This window comes from Staurois parvus, unplaced genomic scaffold (assembly GCF_062004578.1).
Source record: "Staurois parvus isolate SC_StPar_1 unplaced genomic scaffold, SC_StPar_1.0 ptg000045l, whole genome shotgun sequence".
Taxonomy (NCBI): domain Eukaryota; kingdom Metazoa; phylum Chordata; class Amphibia; order Anura; family Ranidae; genus Staurois; species Staurois parvus.
The window spans coordinates 591,628-608,065 of NW_028317841.1; positions in this window are offsets into that span (position 1 = coordinate 591,628).

The window sequence follows — 16,438 nt, forward strand, 5'->3', positions numbered from 1 at the left end:
TAGGTAGAAGCAGGATAGGCTTCTTTAAAGAGAAAGGTTTTTAGGGATCATATAAAGGTGGATAGATTAGGAGACAGCTGGACAGATTGGGGTAGGAAGTTCCATAGGATGGAAGAAGCTCAGGAAAAGTCCTGGAGGCGAGCATGGGAGGAGGTGACATGGGAACTAGAGAGCAGAAGGTCTTGGGAGGATCGAAGAGAGCGGTTTGGTTGATATTTTGAGATCAGGTTGGTGATGTAGCAGGGGGAAGAGTTGTGGATGGCTTTGTAAGTTGTTGTTAGTATTTTGAATTTTATTCATTGGGCGAATGGAAGTCAGTGGAGGGATAGGCAGAGAGGGGAAGCAGATACTGAACAGTTGGTAAGGTGGATGAGCCTGGCAGCAGTATTCATGATGGACTGGAGGGGGGATAGCCTATGTAAAGGTAAGCCAAGGAGGAGGGAGTTGCAGTAGGTGAGGCGAGAGATAACCAGTGAGTGAATTAGAAGCTTTGTGGTATCATTGCTTAAAAAGGGGTGTATTCTGGAGATGTTACAGAGGTTGAGATGGCATGATTTGGACAGGGATTGTATGTGGGTCTTAAAGGACAGTTCAGAATCCAGGGTTACTCCTAGCACTCTGGCATGCAGGGACGGGTTGATAGCAGTGCTATTGATCCTGACCGAGAAATCAGGGGAAGAAGCACGTGGGGGAGGAAATATTGTGAGCTCAGTTTTGGATAGATTAAGTTTTAGGAAGTGGTGTGACATCCAGTCTGATATGTCTGTTAGTAAATCGGTGATACGTGAGGAAACTGATGGGGTGAGCTGAGGAGTAGAGAGATTTGTGTGTCATCAGTATAGAAATGGTATTGGAAACCATGGAAAGCTATTAGCTGACCCAAGGAAGATGTGTAGATCGAGAATAGGAAAGGTCTAAGGACAGAACCTTGGGGGACCCCGACAGTAAGAGGAGTAGGAGAAGAGGAAGTAGAGTTGTAAGTGACACTGAAGGTGTGGTGAGATAGGTAAGATTCGAACCAATGGAGAGTACAGTCACAGAGACCAAGTAAATAGTTTTTTGAGGAGGAGGGGGTGATCAACTGTGTCAAAGGCAGCAGAGAGGTCCAAGAGCAAGAGTACTGAATAGTGACCATTGGTTTTAATGGTTAGTAAGTAATTTGTGAGTTTTAGGAGAGCAGTTTCTGTGGAGTGTTGTGGGCAAAATCCAGACTGAAGGGGATCGAGAAGGTTATTCTCAAGAAGGTGGCAGCTCAGCCGGTTGTAGACTAGACGTTCAAGGAGTTTGGAGGCAAAAGGGAGTAAGGAGATGGGTCTAAGGGTGCTAAGATTGGTGGGGTCCAGTGAGGCTTTTTTAAGGATGGGGGTGACTAGCAAAAGTGAAAAGTCTTACAAACAAGTTAGAAAAAACTGCCTTATACACAGTCAATATTAAAAAGCTTTTCCTTCCTTGAATATACATACAGTATATTCACACCTGCATCTGGAGGAATACATTACAATAACCGGTGAATTACACTAGGATGCACTGGGCACAAATGCAGGTTTACAGGTTTCCTTGCAAAAAAATTGTAAATACACATTGATCAATGTTAATGCATTTACTACTTTTTTTTTTTAAATGTGGCCTTTAAAAGCATCATGGTTTTTAAGAGGAATTACACCTACCAACATGCCTTGTCACTTGCCATAGATGGCTTATAAAATCCAGCATGCCTGTTTACTGCCAGTCGAGGGACTTAATTACAGCAAGTCCTGGGATTACATATAGTTTTGGATGATTCAGCTCATTCCTCATGTTGCATTCTCAATCATATTACAATTATAGAGCATGCAGTATAAAACTGAAATGTCAATGCTGAGTGGACCAGACCTTTTAAAGTTTATTTAAAATAAACATACCATACCACAATGCAGAATTATTAAAATACACACAGCAGCCATGACAGTATATTCCAAGATCCAATGTAGCAGTGGAAGTAACAGTGAAGAAAATTTCCCTTCTTTGATTAAACAAAAGTGCTACATAACTGCTTGACTTCTATTATAATGCATTGTGAAAGTACAAAATACAGACATTGCAATTTATCACAATGTGACTTTACTACTCTGCATTACTCTACTTATCAGTTTTGTCTTATTACTCTGAGAAAGAATGGAATCTATAACTGGGCAATTAAGTGCATTATTGCTGAATCACCTTAAAACCGAATTCCAAGGTAGAAGCTAAAAAACACCTTTTATTTATACAGTATATATACTGTTTTTATATATACACCTGTGCAGTTATTTTCAGTTTGCATAGTTTACAAATTATAGGCAGATGGGCAATCTGCAGTCTCACTTTTCTCCACTGATGTTTATTTACTTTATTTCAGGCTTTATATGGCACCAACAATATATGCAGCACTTTACATACTGTATACAGTATATTGAACGTGCACATTACCTACAAGCTTGTCTTTGGGGTGTGGGGGGAAAATCACACAGGCACAGTGAGAACATGAAAACTCCAGGCAGGTGGTTGGGATTTGACATGATGGCTCTCGTGCTGCCAGACAGAAGTGCTAACCGCTTAACCACTGTACTGTTGCAGCTGAAATCCAGACAAATAGCTACAATACAGATTAAATAAATGGATGAGAGCTCTTATATTTTCCAAAGTAATTTCTCCATCAAGTCCTGAGATTTACATATATTTACATAGATCTGCCACACAACATAGACAGCCTGTGAGGGGAGGGAACCTGATCTTTTCTAGTGCAGTTTTACTTTCACTTACAGGCCCCCTCTCCATCCCTACCCTGTGCCCTGTGATAGAACATTAAAAGTGAAATCGGCACAACATTGATGAGCTTATCTCTTGGGTACTGTGCTGTCTTCTTCTATCAGCATGACACTTGTACTGCAAAATGTTAGGATTTTAGAAATGATTGCAAATGTATGAAAAGAGAAAAATTGAATAGCACATTAGAATAAGTATTCAGACCCTTTGCAACAACACTTGGGATTTAGCTCAGGTGCCTCCCATTTCTCTTGATTATTTTATTACAGGCCTTATATGGCACCACAAATATTTGCAGCACTTCACATATACAGTATATTGTACATACAAACATGTCTTTAGGGTGTGTTAGGAAAATCACACAGGCACAGTGAGAACATGAAAACTCCAGGCACGTGGTGCCATGGTTGGGATTAAACCTGATGACCCTAGTGCTACCAGACAGAAGTACTAACCGCTTAGCCACTGCCCTGTTGCAGCTGAAATGTATGAAAAAAGAAAAACTGAATAACACATCGGAATAAGTATTCAGACTCTTTGCAACAACACTTATAATTTAGCTGAGGTACCTCTTATTTCTCTTGATTATTGCTGAGGTGTTTCTGCACCTTGTTGAGTGTCCACCTGTGGTAAATTAAATTGCTATGGAAAGGCACACACCTCTCTATAAAAGGCCTCACAGCTGACAAAGCATATTATATCAGAGCATAAGCCGTGAGGTCAAAAGAACTGTCTGCAGAGCTCAGAGACAAGATTTTAGCAAGTTACAGATCTGTGGAAGGCTACCAAAAATGTCTGCTGTACTGAAGGTTCCCAAGAGCACAGTGGCCTCCATAATTCTCAAATGGAGGAGGTTTGGCACAACCAGGACTCTTGCAAGAGCTGGTCGCCTGGCAAAACTGAGCAATTGGGGGAGAAGGGCCTTAGTAAAAGAAGTGACCAAGAACCCGACTGAGCGCCATATGTCCTGTGTGAAGATGGGACAAAGTTTTAGAACAGTGGTTCTTAACCTTTTTGGAGGTACTGAACCCCACCAGTTTCATATGCGCATTCACCGAACCCTTCTTAATTGGAAAAATAAAATATGATTTTTAAAATTCAAAACATAGGTATATATTTATACATAGGTGCACAAACTGAACAAAACCATTAAGAACAAAGAACAAAACCATTAAAACATGATTTTCACACAAAAACAAAATAATGAATATTTACCGCAAATCAGTGTGACTTCTGCTGTTGTCTTTCAGAGGCCAGTTCAGAAATGCGCGGCATTACCTTGGCAAGTGCCACTCTCATGTCATTTTCGCAACAAAGTCTGTTCCTTTTCTTCGTCTTTATGTCCAGCATCCTCGAAAAGGATTGCTCGCAAAGATATGTTGTAACAAACGGTATGAAAATTCATCCCCCATAGTAATTCATCCCCCATATAGTAATTCATCCCCCATATAGTAATTCATCCCCCATAGTAATTCATCCCCCATATAGTAATTCATCCCCCATATAGTAATTCATCCCCCATATAGTAATTCATCCCCATAGTAATTCATCCCTCATAGTAATTCATCCCCCATATAGTAATTCATCCCCCATAGTAATTCATCCCCCCATATAGTAATTCATCCCCCATATAGTAATTCATCCCCCCTATAGTAATTCCTTCCCCATATAGTAATTCATCCCCCATATAGCAATTCATCCCCCATAGTAATTCATCCCCCATATAGTAATTCATCCCCCATAGTAATACATCCCCCATATAGTAATTCATCCCCCATATAGTAATACATCCCCCATATAGTAATTCATCCCCCATATAATAATTCATCCCTCATATAGTAATACATCCCCCATATAGTAATACATCCCCCATATAGTAATTCATCCCCCATATAATAATTCATCCCCCATATAGTAATTCATCCCCCATAGTAATACATCCCCCATATAGTAATTCATCCCCCATATAGTAATACATCCCCCATATAGTAATTCATCCCCCATATAATAATTCATCCCTCATATAGTAATTCATCCCCCATATAGTAATTCATCCCCCCTATAGTAATTCATTCCCCATATTAATTCATCCCCCATATTAAGTCCCCAAGTCCCTCCTGTGTCAATTCACTTACCTTTGCTCCGCGCGTTCCTCTCGCTGTATTCCCGCGCCGTTCCGGTCTTCAGGGCGGACTGTGAGAGGAGCCTAGCTCCTCTCACGTTCGTCACGCTGCCCCGCCTACACACATCCTGACAGCCAATCACTGGCTATCAGGATGTGAGTGGCAGCGAGACTGGCCAATCATTGCATTTGAGTCCCTGCCGCCCGAGAGGAGGGAGGGGAGCGGGCGCCCGGCACACAAGAGCCGCGGCTTGCCGACCACTGGGCTAAGCGATGTTGCGTGACCACGTGCAGCCAATGATGGACAAGCGGGGCATGTCATCACAAATCATATGAGTCGAGTGTGGGTCACCTCCGCCGAACCCCCGAGACTGACTCACCGAACCCCTGGGGTTTGATCGAACCCAGGTTAAGAACCACTGTTTTAGAAGGACAACTATCACTGCAGTCCTCCACTAATCTGGGCATGTCTTGAGGAAACTAGACACTGCTTATCACCTATAAATTCAACGTATTCCGTTACATATACAACCCCAAAATATTATAAGCAAAGTTGAAAGTAAATCAATCTATATAAATTGCTGACATTATTACACTATAGTGTCAACCCCACAGTGTCGTTCTTTATGTGCCAGCTTGAATTTAATACTTTCTTTAAATAAAGGGTTTTATTAAGATCTTCAGCGCTATGTCGGGCATTCTTTATCCTCTTTTTCCTTAAGACTGTTGCCTCAGCTGACCACAGGTAGTGACCTGGATGTCAGTGGTGGTTGATACCCTTGCAATGGATAAAGAAGTGCACCAGTGACATCTACCTGTTTTTGGCTATGCTTTACATGACTTTTCTTTAATTAGAGGGTCATGTGTATCTGGTGAGCTCACCACCTACCACTTTGGGAGAAGGTTGAGGATCCACTCTGGCACTCCTTGTATGAAGAAGACATAGTTTATTTTGTCACATCTAAGGACTGTTGCTTACATTTTGTTGTGGACTTTCTCACTTTTCAGGAGTCATCCTATGTAGCACACATTTTTTTAATATATTTATATAGATTGATTCACTGTCATCTTTGCTTATAATATTTTTTTCTTTAAGGCTGTATTTGTAGTGCAACATGTAGACTTTATATATTTGTAGGCAAAATGGAAAGAAAGGGACTTTATAGGCACCAATATCAAAACTAATCCCAAATTAAAAAGATAATAAAGTTTTATCACAAAAAATGTTCAGCAAAAACACATGCATACAATTACACAAGTCTGGTCCATAAGATGATTCATATAACCTCCAAGAAGTAATATGGTTACATAGCAACATATGGCAACCCTGACGTGTTTCAGGTTCATAATGTAAATCTTCCTCAGGGGTTATAAGCCCAGTTGGTTGAATCTATAATAAAGACATATATATCAAAAGACAGACTCATGGACAGTACAGTATGTACATATAATGTTAACCCAAACAATAATGGATGACTTACTGGACCAATATTAAAAAAGGGCACAATTAGCCTGGGGATCAAAGATCCACCTTCTATGGATGAAAGTTAAACTGTTGGAACACAAAGTACACCAAAGAGTATCTTCCTTACTCACTGGCCATTGAAAAGGGTTGAGAGAAAGCTGAATGGAGCAGAGTACAGAGATAACCTCAATGAAAACCTGTTCCACAACACTCAGGACCTCAGATTGGGCCAAAGATTTACCTTCCAACATCACAATGAACCTAAGCACACAGCCAAGACAACACAGAAGTGGGTAAGAAGCAACTCTGTGAATGTCCTAGAGTGGTCCATCCAGAGCCCTGACTTGAACCCTATTGAACATCTCTGGAGAGATCTGAAAATGGCTCTCTACCAATGTTCTCCATCCAACCTGACTAAGCTAGAGAGGATTTGCAAAGAAAAATGGCAAAAAATCATCCAATCCAGGTGAGCAAAGCTTGTGATGTAAAAGCCAAAAAGACACTAGGCTGTAACTGCTGCCAAATGTGCTTCAAGAAAGTACTGAGCAAAGGATCTGAATACTTAATTACATGTGATATTTTAGTTTTTTCTTTTTAAAAAATTGATGGACATTTCTAAAGTTCTGTTTTCGGTTTGTCATTATGGGGTAGATTAATGAGAAAAAAAATGAATTTAAACAAATGTAGTATCAGGCTGCAACATAACAAGGTTTAAAAAAGATAAGGGGGGTCTGAATACTTTATGAGTGCGCTGTACATTCACACTAATGTGCAAATGTTTTAGGGAGGTGTGAAAAATATGGTTTATTTTTATTAATTGACAAAATGGAAAGTAAATGAACAGAAGAGAAATCCAAACCAAATCAATATGTGGTGTGATCACCCTCTGCCTTTAAAACAGCATTAACCACTTGCATGAACCTCTCATCCCTCCGGGAGGGCGTGCTGTGGTGAGATCTGTCACTGGCTGTGTACCTCGGACACGGCCGATGACAGATCTGTGTACCGGCCCCATTGCCACATGACAGTTGTATACAATGGATGGATTCATCTCATGCCATCCATTCTATACAAGTGTGTCTAGCTGTGAATGGTCACAGTAATTGCATGCACAGGCTAGACCAATCACAGAACATCTGTGTCATGTGATTAGCCGTGGCCAATTACAGCTAATCACAACAAAAAAACCTGAATGAATCGATTTCATTCAGTTAAATGCTTGCTTATAGCACAGAAATTTTTGCTATAAGCAATCAAATTGTGTAAAAAAAAACAAATACTGATCACTTCCCCAAAGTAGTACAATGTTACTATGGTAACATTATAATACATTGGTCATAGTTAGAGATGAGCGAATCGAACCAGGCGAAGTGGAATTCGTTTCGAATTTCAGGAAAAATTCGATTCGTGCCGAATCCGAATATTAGCCAACTTCGGGTGCGCGAATCGGATTTTTCCCGATCAGCCGGCAAAAAGTGTCCCTGCAGAGAGCTCCGCTATTTCTGACAGTTCTCTGACAGTTCCTTCACATGTACAGCGGTTGAAACATTGTATCTATTTGTTTCCATTTAGGATACAGATGTTTTTATTCGGAAACAGATACAATGTTTCAACCGCTGTAAATGTGAAGGAACTGTCAGAGAACTGTCAGAAATAGCGGAGCTCTCTGCAGATACACTTTTTGCTGTACTGGAATACTTCTTCTTTTCATTCTTCTTTTCATTCTTTTCATTCTTCTTTTCATTCTTCTTTTCATTCTTCTTCTCATTCTTCTTTTCATTCTTCTTCTTCTTCTTTTCATTCTTCTTTTCATTCTTCTCATTCTTCTTTTCATTCTTCTTTTCATTCTTCTTCTTCTTCTTTTCATTCTTCTTCTTCTTCTTTTCATTCTTCTTTTCATTCTTCTTCTTCTTCTTTTCATTCTTCTTCTTCTTCTTTTCATTCTTCTTTTCCTTCTTCTTCTTCTTCTTTTCATTCTTCTCATTCTTCTTTTCATTCTTTTCATTCTTCTTCTTCTTCTTTTCATTCTTCTTCTTCTTCTTTTCATTCTTCTTCTTTTCATTCTTCTTTTCATTCTTCTTCTTATTTTCATTCTTCTTCTTCTTCTTTTCATTCTTCTTTTCATTCTTCTCATTCTTCTTTTCATTCTTCTCATTCTTCTTCTCATTCTTCTTTTCATTCTTCTTCTCATTATTCTTTTCATTCTTCTTCGTTTCATTCTTCTTTTCATTCTTCTCATTCTTCTTTTCATTCTTCTTTTCATTCTTCTTCTTCTTCTTTTCATTCTTCTTCTTCTTTTCATTCTTCTTTTCATTCTTCTTCTTCTTTTCATTCTTCTCATTCTTCTTTTCATTCTTCTTCTTCTTCTTTTCATTCTTTTTCTTCTTCTTTTCATTCTTCTTTTCATTCTTCTTCTTCTTCTTTTCATTCTTCTTCTTCTTCTTTTCATTCTTCTTTTCATTCTTCTTCTTCTTCTGGCAACTCCACCACGCAGCTCATTTTTGTTCCAGTATTACTGTATTTTGCTCCTTCAAAATCCTGAAACTTTCTTTTTGGCAGGTGTACAGACTCAGGTACTCAGTGCAGGAATGGTGGGAATCCCTCACAATGGACACAGCAGGTGTACATACAGACCCAGGAATTCAACACAGGGACAGTGGGAACCCCTAATAATGGGTAAAGCAGGTGGGCAGACCCGGAATCTCAGCACATGGATGGTAGGAACCCCTCATAATGGGCACAGCAGGTGTGCATACCCAGAACCTCAGCACAGGGATGGTGGGAACCCCTAGTAATGGGCGCAGCAGGTGTGCAGACCTGGGACCTCAGCACAGGGATGGTAGAAACCCCTCATAATGGGAACAGCAGGTGTACAGACCCAGGAATTTAGCACAGGGATGGTGGGAACTCCTCCTAATGGGCAGAGCAGGTGTATAGACCCAGGAACTCAGCACAGGGATGGTGGGAACTTCTCATAATGGGCGCAGCAGGTGTGCAGACCTGGAACCTCAGCACAGGGATGGTGGGAACCCCTCATAATGGGCACAGCAGGTGTGCATACCCAGAACCTCAGCACAGGGATGGTGGGAACCCCTAGTAATGGGCGCAGCAGGTGTGCAGACCTGGGACCTCAGCACAGGGATGGTAGAAACCCCTCATAATGGGAACAGCAGGTGTACAGACCCAACAATTTAGCACAGGGATGGTGGGAACTCCTCCTAATGGGCAGAGCAGGTGTACAGACCCAGGAACTCAGCACAGGGATGGTGGGAACTTCTCATAATGGGCGCAGCAGGTGTGCAGACCTGGAACCTCAGCACAGGGATGGTGGGAACCCCTCATAATGGGCACAGCAGGTGTGCATACCCAGAACCTCAGCACAGGGATGGTGGGAACCCCTCATAATGGGCACAGCAGGTGTTAGGGGGTTTAACTCTCCAGCATCCATTAGAGACTGATATAGTAATATAGTTCATTCTTCTTTTCATTCTTCTTTTCATTCTTCTTTTCATTCTTCTTCTTCTTCTTCTTTTCATTCTTCTTCTTCTTTTCATTCTTCTTCTTCTTCTTTTCATTCTTCTTCTTCTTCTTTTTATTCTTCTTTTCATTCTTCTTCTTCTTTTCATTCTTCTTCTTCTTCTTTTCATTCTTCTCATTCTTCTTTTCATTCTTCTCATTCTTCTTCTCATTCTTCTTTTCATTCTTCTTCTCATTCTTCTTTTCATTCTTCTTCTTCTTTTCATTCTTCTTTTCATTCTTCTCATTCTTCTTTTCATTCTTCTTCTTCTTCTTTTCATTCTTCTTCTTCTTTTCATTCTTCTTTTCATTCTTCTTCTTCTTTTCATTCTTCTCATTCTTCTTTTCATTCTTCTTTTCGTTCTTCTTCTTCTTTTCATTCTTCTTCTTCTTCTTTTCATTCTTCTTTTCATTCTTCTTCTTCTTCTTTTCATTCATTCTTCTTCTTCTTTTCATTCTTCTTTTCATTCTTCTTCTTCTTCTTTTTATTCTTCTTCTTCTTCTTTTCATTCTTCTTCTTCTTCTTCTTCTTCGTCGTGCCCCGTGACTGCCCAAATGAGTGAAGTGTGCGGTGATTCTAAGATCGACGGCACTCATCTGCATGTCATACTGACTGACAGTATTATTTCTCTTCCCCAGCAGACTCCAAGGGCATTTAAATTAAAGGTACAGTGTTCTGCACTAATATAAAGGCTCTCTGAAGCCTAGAAACCCTTTTAATTAGTTAAATTCGCAGCGAATAAATTCGCATCGAATCGAATTTCTCCAGCAAATTCGGCGAATCAGCCGAATCGAATTTTTGAATAATTCGCTCATCTCTAGTCATAGTGTAATATGAAAAAAAAATCTTAAAAAAAAAGAAAAAAAATTAATAAAAATAAAAAAAAATAAAAAACAATTATCAATTTTTTTTTCCGTACTGTCACCAGTCAGTGTCCCTAATCACTGCCACACCAGTTTTATGATGATGCTGTACTGCATTGGTGACAGTATGTAAAAAAAATTGTGAAAATAATTTTTTTAATTTCTTCATTTTCTGAAAAATTATTACAAAAAAATTACAACTTCATGCCATGCCTCTTATGAAATACATCGGACTGTCTACTTTGCAAAAAGGGGTCATTTGGGAGGATATCTGTACTGTTCTGACATTTTTTGGGCCTCAAGAAATTAGATTGGCTGTCAGTACTTCAGGATTGATCAATTTTCAGATATATCCCATAGTTTGTGAACTCTATAACTTTCCTACAGACTAAATAATAAATACCCATTTTAGGTTATTTTCACCAAAGAAATGTAGCAGAATACATCTTGGCCTAAATTTATGAAGAATATTTATTTATTTGCAAAACTTTTAGAACAGAAACAAAGAAACTTGTTTTTTTTTTCTACATTTTTGGTCTTTTTTTGTTCATTTAGTAAAAACTAAAAACTCCAGTGGTGATTAAAAACCACCAAAAGAAAGCTCTAGTTGTGTGAACAAAATGATAGCATTTTTAGTTTCGGTACAGTGTTGCATGATTGCGCAATTTGTTATTCAAAGTGTGAGGGCTCCTAACCATTTCAATACCGGGCAATTTTACACCTTCCTGCCCAGGCCATTTTTCACGTTTCAGCGCTCTCACACTTTGAATGACAATTGTGCGGTCATACAACATTGTACCCAAACTAAAATTTTATCATTTTCTTCACACAACTAGAGCTTTCTTTTGGTGGTATTTAATCACCACTGGTGTTTTTATTTTTTGCTAAATTAACAAAAAAACAAAAAATTTGAAAAAAATACATGTTTTTCTTTGTTTCTGTTATAAAAGTTTACAAATAAATAATTGTTCTTCATAAATTTAGGCCGAGATGTATTCTGCTACATGTCTTTGGTGAAAATAACCCAAATTAGGATGTATTATTTAGTTTGTAGGAAAGTTACAGAGTTCACAAACTATAGTATAGATCTAAAAATTGATCAATCCTGAAGTACTGACAGCCAATCTAATTTCTTGAGGTCCAAGAATGTCAGAATAGTACAGATATCCCCAAATGACCCCTTTTTGCAGAGTAGACAGTCCGACGTACTTCATAAAGAGGCATGGCGAGTTTTTAGAACTTGTATTTTTTTTGTCATAATTTTTCAGAAAATGAAAAAATTAAAAAAATGATTTTCACTATTTTTTTTTTACATACTGTCACCAGTGCAGTACTGCGTCATCATATTACTGTCATGGCGGTGAACAGGGACACTGACTGGTGACAGTATGAAAAAAAAAATATATATATATATTTTTTAATTATTTTTAATTTTTTATGACTTTTTTTAATTTTTTTAAGATTTTTTTTTCACATATTACTATGACCAAAGTAGTACAATGTACTACTTTGGGGAAGCAATCAGTATATATATATTTTTTTTACACAATTTGCTTATAGCAAAGAATTACTTTGCTATAAGCAAGCATTTACCTGAATGACATCGATTCATTCAGGTTTTTTTTTTTTTTTGTGCTTAGCTGTGATTTGGCCACAGCTAATCACAACCATGTGCATGTGACCTGCTGTGACCATTCACAGCTAGGCACTAGTATACAATGGATGGCATGAATGAAGCCATCCATGTGACCTGCTGTGATTGGTCACAGCAGGTCACATGGTACCGGCAACGGGGTCGGTACTCAGATCTGTCATCGGCCATGTCTGAGGTACATGGCCGGTGACAGATCGCGCCGCTGCGCGGCTCTGCAACCGCGTGAAGTGCGCATGTGTGGGAGGACGCCAAATGGCGTACACCCCAGAAAGCTAAAGCATTTTTGCGGCCGCCAAACAGCTATAGGTCGGGCGGCTAATGGTTAAACCTGAAAATTGGCCTAGGCAGGAAGGGTGTAAAAGTGACTGGTATTGAAGTGGTTAAGGTGTTACTAAACCCAGGACCCTGCATTCACTATATCTGGTCTTCCACAGTGCACAGAACATAGAACAAATGGGTGCAGGGCTGATTGGGTCACTTCTGGTTTGCAGTAGCTGGGCTGAGGAACGCAGGTGGCGTCCTGGTACACATTCCTCTTAAAGCACCTAATATACATGTACCTGTAAGTGCATTATTTATGTATAATTTCTTTTAATAAATGGCATAATGCTATGGAAGTTTCCCTTTTGATCATTTTCACTGCATGACCTGGGTGGAGGAGGAGAGAGTGGACAGGCATCACTATAAGGAATCCAATAAAATGGATGGTCTTTTATATGATGGTGAAAGGCTGAGGAGTAGGAAGATCTCTCCCAAAAAGCACATTTGACCTACCTAAACACAGGAGGTAAACTCTCTGCAGTGAGTACGGTTTTGGAGGGGGTGCATGAGTGTCAACACAGATTGATCACTTGATTGTTATAATTTGGTATCACGCAGACCACTGTCACCAACATCCTCTCTATGGGCATGGGAGGTGTTTGTAGCACTGGAATACCACTCATCTGTCAAACAGGACTGGTTCATACTTGTTGGACATTGATTTAATATTTCTTTATACACACCTGGTTTATATATTTGATGCACAGAGGTTGTGATATACACATTATCACAGTCATATCATCTTGTGTAGGGGGAGGTGTATTGTTGTACACTAATTATTGGAACATTTTTGATGCATTGTTTTGGTTTTTTGGCAGCTTGATTTTACTAATATGAGTAGGATTGGTGGCACAGCACTATTTAAGTTTTATATATCACTCTGAGTAGGGGGAGGTGTTTTGTAGTACACTAATATTGACCTTTTTGATGTGTTATATTGATCGTTTGTTAAAAGATAAGTTCGCCTTTTGGACAAAAATAATAAATGCACATTTTTTTGCAGTTAAAAAATTAGCATAAAATATTTTTGTCCAAAGGAGCCTAGAAAGCATTACACCAAGGATCAGTAGATCGCTGATGCCATGCGGGTCTCCTGCAGACCTGTAAGAATATCTCCTTGCCATACGGAATGTACGGTCAAGCAGATATTCTGACAGGAAGCTTCAATGAACTACCACGCTCCACAGCATTGTGGTAGCTCACTGAAAACTACAAGCCGACAGACGCAAAGGCTGCTGGGACTTGTAGGCCCTCATTCACAGAACTCAGTGAATGAGTGACGTGGCTGTGTGGGCGGAGCCCCGCATGGCCAAGGTGCTTTCAGATCTGACAGATAGTACATATTCTGTCTATATTCTTTGTGCCGGGAACCATGCATAATAATATAATTTACTTTTATAAAACATGTTCTTTCAGGCTTTTGAAGTTAACAAAGTGTTTCTGTGAGTAATTTGGGGGGTAAAAGCACTGTGGCATATGTATGCAGTTTATACATCAAGTAGGCTGTTTTTTTTTTTTCTTTAACCACTAGCCTACAGGGCACTTATACCCCCTTCCTGCCCAGGCCAATTTCCATCTTTCAGCAATGTCACATTTTGAATGACAATTGCGCGGTCATGCAGCACTGTACCCATATGACATTTTTATCATTTTTTTGAGACAGATAGAGCTTTCTTTTGGTGGTATTTAATGACCTCTGGGATTTTTATTTTTTCTTAAACAAACCAAAAACCACTGAAAATTTGGAAAAAAAACAGTTTTTTCTTAGTTTTTGTTATACAATTTTGTAAATAAGTGAGTTTTCTCCTTCACTGATGTGCGCTAATGAGGCTGCACTGATGGGCACTGATAGACTGCACTGATGGACACTGATAGGTGGCACTGATGGGCACTGATGAGGAGGCACTGGTAGGTTGCAATGATGGGCATTGACAGGCATCACTGATGGGCACTGAAAGGCAGCACTGATATATGACACTGATATATGTCACTGATAGGTGGCACTGATAGGTGGCACTGACTGGCACTGATAGGCGGCACTGACTGGCACTGTTAGGCGGCACTGACTGGCACTGATAGGCGGCACTGACTGGCACTGATAGGCGGCACTGACAGGCACTGTTAGGCAGCACTGACTGGCACTGATAGGCGGCACTGACTGGCACTGATAGGCGGCACTGATGTGCACTGATAGGCAACACTGACTGGCACTGATAGGTGGCACTGATTGGCATTGATAGGTGGCACTGACTGGCACTGATGGGTGACATTAAAAGGCAGCTCAGATGGGCACTGATATGTGGCATTGATGTGCACTGGTATGCACTGATATGTGGCATTGATGTGGCACTGATGGGTACTGGCATGTGGCACTGATGAGCACTGACTGCTGGCACTGATGGACATTGACAGGTGGCACTTCTGGGGCCACACTGATCATCAGGGCACACCGATCATCAGTGCCCTGATGATCAGTGTACATGTCCCCTACGCGTAAAGCCGATTACCAGTTCTCCTCTCTTCATGAGCTGTCAGCATGACAGCTCGAGAGGAGAGAAATGCCGATAACCAGCATTTCCGTGTTTACATGTGATCAGCTGTGATTGGATACAGCTGATCACATGACCGAGCCGACATCTTCGGCTCTTTCCGTGATCCGTGGTGTCCGAGGGACACAGCTCATCGGCGATCGCCGCGCTGCGCGCTCCCTGAGCCGCGCATGCGCGGTGAGAATGGAAGGACGTCATATGACGTCCTATCAGAAAGAGAGAACCACCTTGCGGCCGTCATTGTACTATATGGCGGGCGGAAGGTGGTTAACCATACCCCTATAAGCCACACAAACTGTTCATTGTGATGTGATGTGTCACTCTCACTATTCACTGCAGTTTATAAAATTATTTTCTGTGTTGTAATTGTTGACATTACAGTACAACATAATAATTTTGCAATTAGCTACATTATTTACAGATGGAACATTATTTCTCATGTGTATTGATTATACTAAGCTAATAAGGTAGAGTCAGCACAGCTGGCTTACATGGAAGCAGAAAAACTAAAACTGTGATCACGTGGCATGCCATCAAAAGGAACATGTGAAAAGGAAAGGCATTGAGAGAGTAGACTTTGATATAGAGCAAGTGGAAACCTAACATATAGGCAATTTGCAAACAAAAATATTTAGGCTGATTTATTAAAGGAGTTGAACATCATCAAAAAATAAATTGAGTGATCAGCAAATTACTGTTTACTTTGAATACCCAATAATGAGCAGATGAAATAGGAAAGGCTTTTGCTTTTAACTCCATTGAATAATTGAAGTAAATATTGGCACAATTTATTGTGTGAAGATTCCTAACTCCTTTAGTAAATCAGTCTCATTGTATCTAAACCATAGTATTTATTGTAGAATGGCATAGTATACTGTTTTAGCATCTTTAATATTATACTGCAGGCTAAAGTATTTTTTTGTGATTAATTAATTATTGATTAGAAGTGCAATGGGCAATAATAATACTGACATTCTATATATTCTGCCATTTAACCTGTTTCCTCTTTCATTTATTTGAAGTCAAGACAAGGAAACATTTTTTTTTCTGAATGGATGCTGTGAGCTATTGAATCTTCCATGTTGTTCTTTCTTTTAGTAAACAGGACTGACTGTAGAGCCAGACTTGGCCAACTTCAATGGCCATGCATGGCTGATGCAAAG